Source organism: Hesperophylax consimilis, chromosome 16 (assembly GCF_061612785.1).
Source record: "Hesperophylax consimilis isolate HC1 chromosome 16, BYU_Hcon_1.0, whole genome shotgun sequence".
NCBI lineage: Eukaryota > Metazoa > Arthropoda > Insecta > Trichoptera > Limnephilidae > Hesperophylax > Hesperophylax consimilis.
Genome location: NC_142851.1, coordinates 12,430,807 through 12,437,180, shown reverse-complemented (window position 1 = coordinate 12,437,180; position 6,374 = coordinate 12,430,807).

Genomic DNA, 6,374 nt, shown 5'->3' with positions numbered 1-6,374 from the left:
TCTGTTATGTTTTGGAGGAATCGGTTAATTAAAAAAACAAAAATTATTTATAAAATTTTTACATTTTAAGATATTTGGGAAAATTTTAATAAGACCCGATAAAATAATAAATCCTGAAATAAAAATATCCTAGTTAGAACATAATTTCGTTTCTTAATAAATTTGTTTTTACTTTCCGTTTCCGTAAACTCAGTAAAGATTATTTTTAAAAATGTTAAATCATCGTGTTTAATTGGACTTTCATATTAGCATTTAAAATATTTATTAGTGTACCTACCTGACTGCCTGAAGGGTGTTTGAAAAAATAATTATTATTGCCATTGAGAAAGACTTCTTTGGACAAATTGTATAATTCATTATTTGAAATTTTGGGGAGCAGGTGAGAGGCACGAAATAAAAGACTTATCGTGAAGGTCACAGTGTTTATTGAGTCAGAGTAGCCGTAACGAGAGTTGACGCTGGACAGATGTATTCACCGGATGCTGGCTGTGTTGGCAGGTCAAGCGCGGGTCAGTGAGTCGACGCCGGGCGCTGGTGACCGGGACTCGATGACTGTCAGGCACTGGCGATTTTGGGAATCAGTACTCCAGTGCTGACGGGAAGGCCGAAGGTGCGGCGGACCTTGTAGGCGGTTGAGCGGGAGCTGCGTAGACCAGTGAGGGTGCTGCGTGTCCTCGTGGTGGTCATGATGCGTGGATGAAGCGCTGGTCAGAGACGCTGGAACCAGGGCGCTGTAATCCGTGTAGCGCTGGCCAGGGACGTGGCAAAGGCGCTAAGATGATGTCCCGATGGAGTCCATGATTGTACGGGCGAAGCCGGGTGTATTGTCCTTCGCGGGGGGCGCGGGGCGCATCGGTTGTCACTCGCGAGATTTGTCCACTGACGGCAGATTGATGCTTCTGACTGCTTGCTGCGTCGGGCTTATTTATACTATACAGCCGGCGGCAACAGTAGGTAGATGAATTGCTACTAAATCGGAGCCACTCGCTCAGTCTGGGTCTTTCGGGAAGTTTCGGTCGCACTGTGTTAACGCATAGGCGATAGGCTCGAACCTTCTGGCGAGTTGTCGTAATGTGCCAGACCGACTGCGACGTATTGTCGTAGGTAGGCCGCGATGTTTACGATTTGTTCTTGGTAGTAATTTGCAAGTACGTACCTAAGTAGCGTCGAGCTGCTTATTATTAATGAATTAATCTGGATTCTTTTTGACACTACAAAATCAAAAAAATTGTACATAAATGGGTAGGTATTTAAGTACCTACCTACATACAAAACTCAATTTTGGTTATGGTTTTTATCTAAGAGAAAATTAGATTTTTTTTTTGTTCACATAACTACCAGCATAAATTATTATTTTTTAATTATACAGAATACGAGCACGCCGATGAACCATCCCGCCATCGGGAATTGCCTACAAATCACTCTCTGCAGTGATAAAGACAATTTTTTTTTGACATTGAAGGAGGCCCCCAAGGAAAATAATTTCCCTCAGGGTCCATGACATATTTGGCAATGATGAGTGGAGGTCTAAGTAAAGGAAGTTCTGGATAGGAAAATATACGAGGGGTGGGCAGGAATCTGGGGGTCAGTGTGTCCAGGAGTGACAAATTAATCCATCCCTTGTACTACGGTGGGAGGCGTTGGGTCGAGAGAGTCCAGGTGGGGGGTCCTCCTCAAGCGGCCTCTCCCGAACCGGCCCTCCACGTAGTTGGTGAGCACCGTGAACATACTGATCCACCACCAAGACCTGGACAAACCTCACCCTATGAACCTGGGCACCCCTGCTAAGTCACCAAATGTAGCGAACCACTTGAGGTAACCTATGATAGAGGTGTTGGTTCTCCAATGAATGAATCACGGAGCGGCGGTAGCCATATCTGCTTCCCCAATTGAACACGAAAAGGAAAATAAGTAACTTTTTTCTAGTATTGATATTCAGGTTGTCCACAGGGCTGGCTCTGAGTAAAATAGCGCCGGGCCCTAGTAAAAACCACAAGGACACTTTATTATCGGATGTCAGGTATTATCAGCGCCTTGGCTCCATTTTTTTTTTTATATTAACTCCACACAGGAGGCCCTGAAGAAAATAATTTCCCTCAGGGCCTATGTCATCTCTGGGGATGCTGTGTGGAGGGTCTTTTTGTGGAGAGGAAGGAGTGAACATGGGTCTTGAAGAGTCCCATGTTGTAGGAGGGAGGAAACACAGAGGCCGGCAGTTCGTTCCACAGCCGAGCTGTTGAACTTAAGAACGAATCGTAGAAGCGACCCGTTCTCATGTGACAAATGTCAACTGTGTACAAATGTTAGGCGCGCGTTTGGCGTGTATCCCGACTACGCACCGGTACCGAAGGGATCAATGACGCTAGTTCCTCAGAGCATCTTCCATTGTAATACCGATAGAACAAGGACAGCATACCTACCTGACGCCTGTGCTCTAAAGATTGCAGTCCGTCTGTTAAGATTGGGGAATCTATCAAACGGACCGCCCGTTTTTGCACAGAGTCAAGGGTTTTTTTCAGGTATTTAGGGGCTCCGGACCAGAGATGGCTGCCAAATTCGACAGTAGGGCGCACATGCTTTCAAGTCGGCGCCCAGAGCGGACTGCTCCAATTGCACCTGCACAGTGTTGGCCGATAATCTTTCAACTGTGGATGGGGGACCTCAAGGTCGTTATGAATATTGAATATTGTGTTTAGTAAAAGTCTCACGGTTTTAGAATTAATTCTACCCTTTTAAATTTTCTAAAACTGATTCCCTTGCACTCAGGGAATTATTTTTCTTGAAAAGTCAGTAATGATTTGCTATTATTGCGCTACAGCTGTATTTTTTTTATTTTAGAAAAGTCTTAAGCTTTAAATTTGTGTTTTGATCAAATTTTTTCCCATGTTCGAGATCTGGTGATGTAATTTTTTTTATCTAGTTTTGAGATTCTGTGATACTCAAAGTAAGTTAGTTATATGTTGTTATTCAATTTTCACATTAAAAAATGGGAAGAGGGTACCTGCACATAAAAAAAGTGTCATTCGAACAGTGGGATCTGGGCAATGGAATGAATGAATGAAATGATAAAAAGGTTTTGCAGATGAAAAAAAAAATTATTTAAACAACATGGACATGAAATTAAAACTTGAATTAAAATTATCGTACAGCATTCAAAACTGGGTATTTTACGTAACTCTCAAATTGACATGGACCCACGGTGAATTGATTTAAACAATCTAGCTACAAGACAATTCAAAATGGAATCTTTATTGTTTTTATGAGAATTTAAAAAGGATAACCAGAAAAACCGAAATAGTGTATGACTAATTCCTAATTTAATTGCACAAAATGGTATCAATTACTGAAGTCAGACTTTGTAATTAGACCTACAATCATTATTTTATCAGTTGCATTTAGTTCCTTCTAGTGACAAGTTGTTCTATTTAATTAAAGTACTATGTCAAAGTTTTCTGTAATGGATATTGTGAAAATTTAACTATAGTTGATGAGGTATTATTAGGTATAGTTGATGATGTATTAAACAAATACAAGATACACACAAATTGAAATCGTTACTAAACACTTTCCTTGTTAATAAATGTCACTACACGTTGAGTGAATACCTCAAGTAAATGAAACGCCTATTTTTATTGGTATATATATTTGTATTTTTTTTTTTTCATTGGTTTATTGTTATTTTATCTGTATAAACATTGTAATTATTATAATAAAACAAATAATATTATATAAACATTGTAATTGAATAAATGTGGTTAGCTGGAAGAAATGGGGTCTACCCATAAGCTACACCTTTTGTAATTTTTATTTTACAATAAATAATTTTTGATTTGATTTGAGGCTTGCTATCCATCACATCGCCAGCCCTTCGGTGGCGGAAAGAGGAGGACGGAACATGAACGAATTGGTATGTGGAGTATTAGAGGAGGAATGGAAAGAAAGATGAATGAATCGTGTGATATAATGGTGAGCAAATGTTTGGACCTACTTTGTATAACAGAGAGCATGAAAAAAGGGAGTGGTACAATGCAGCATAATGATAGGCTCGTCATTTGGTCTGGGAGACCAGATACGCTACGAAGTGTAAGATGATTTTTGGATTGGTGTGAATGATAAAATGAGACTAAAAAATATTAATGAAAGGATTATAATGTAAGACGATTTGAATGAGTGGGTGGGAATTCGACGTGACGGATGTGATTTGTCCTTAGGTACGTTTGAGGATAAAATAACAAATGACAATGGGAACAGAATACTTGAAGTATGCATAGAGTGGAACCTGTTTTTGTCGAATACTTTCTTCGATCATAAAGGTATCCACCAATATATGTTGGAAAGAGGAAATGAGATATTAATTATTGATTTTGTACTAATTGACTAAAGGTTGAGAGCCGTTACCGAGGACACAAGAGTTTTCAGAGGGGCTGAGGTTGAAACTGACCACTTTCTGGTAGTGTCGAGAGAAAACCTCTTTCGCAGTTGGCACTCTAAAGCGAAAACGGTACTAACTCCAACAAGAGTGAAAATAGAATAACTGCAAAACGATAATGTGAGAAGTAAGTATGTGATTTGTGCAGAGATTTTTTTTATTTTTTTTTTATTATTAAATTTTTATTGAAACATATAAACAAGGTTACAATTTTATAACAATATAAACACCAATGATGAGTTTGAATGAAAAGGAAATGGACGATCTAAGCATAGACGTAACATGGAACCACATTAAAGTGAGTCTTTGGGAATCTGCTAGTGAGATGTGTGGAATAAGTACGCAAGGTAGGAAGAAAGGTGATGCATGGTGAGATGATGAGATTAAAGCACTGGTCTCAGAGAAGAAGAAAGCATGGTTATGTCTGATAGTGGCCGGCAGTGCTTCCAGCAAAGAGGGGGATTGAGCGAAAGTAGGGTATAAGAAATGCGAAAAAAGAGTAAGGACGGGTTGTTTCACAGAATTTGAGCAATTCATCATATTTCAAAGTTATTTTTCAAGATCTGTGAACGTCCTATTAAAGTTCTGTAATTATATCATTATGAGCCAGATCAAAAGTTAGTAACACAAGATAGTTGCCAGGTAATTTCCCCTCCCCCTAGATTTGGCTTCAATGCCATTCACACAATATTGCACTAATGCTCTGTCCAGGGCTTTTTAGGCCCATGGTAATTCCCTGCATTTCGGGGAATTTTCCACGAATTGGCAACCCTGATGCTGATATTGTAGAAAATGTAGACCATAGATATATAACTCACATAGACTGGTTGTGATGAAAATACAGGTTCAGACATACCCACCAAACGGTGAGTTTTAATCGGATGGTATTTTATTTATTTTTAAATTGATTTATAAATTCTTTGTAGAATAACACATAATAAAACTTATGTATTCAGATTCAATTTTTGTTGATCTATATGAATACATATATTTTAAAGCCATAATATTTTTCACCGCAGTTCCTTATTGTACTTAACCTTAAAAATTTTAATAACTTTTTCGTTAAATGCGATTCCAGTTCTCTCGGATGATAGCGAAAAAGTCGTTAATTTTAATAATAATAATATATTAAGGGTTTCATTATTTTCCTTTTAGTAACAAATAGAGATAATGATATCCTTACTGGGATCCCACGAGCTGAAGACTTCATTTACATATTATTACAATTTAGTAGTATGGATAATATGCAGTAATTATAAATATATTAAGTAATGTTTTTTCTCAAATAATTACAAATATGTTACATGGTGTTTTTTAGTCCAATTGAGTGGTTTCGGTTTCAGTCTGTATTTGGATCAGAATACATATTTTCTTTTTCTGATCTCCCTGTATTTTGAATCCAGTTTTTTTTTTGAAACTTAAATGTTATAAAATTGTTGTGAATTTTCCAGAGATCTGGTGTTTCTAATGTAAATGTTATTTCTTTTGTTTTTTTTTTAAAATTTTTATTTATTTATTAATGTAAAGGAGCATTGTTTTAGAATAGGGTGGTTTAATTGGAGAGATGTTAAGACTGTTGAAGATTTCTAGTTCCAAAGTTTTTTCAGAATAATTTCCAGGTGACCGGGTAACTCATCAAAATGACAATTCAACACACCTATAAAAAGTGCTATAAAGTTATGAAAAGTGATGAAACAAAAACTAGATTAAATAGGTGACATGTGTAACTATTTAATCTTTTTTTTTTTTTCATCACTTTTCATAACTGTATAGCACTTTTTGCATGTGTGTTGAATTGTCATTTTGATGGGTTATCATGGAACCTAATTTCCATTATGGCTTTGAGTGATTTTAGGATTTTGTCATTTGCACTGCCACATACAATAATACTGTGTTCTGACAGTGACTGGCAAAGAGCCGTATAGATCTTGATTAAGTTTTTTTT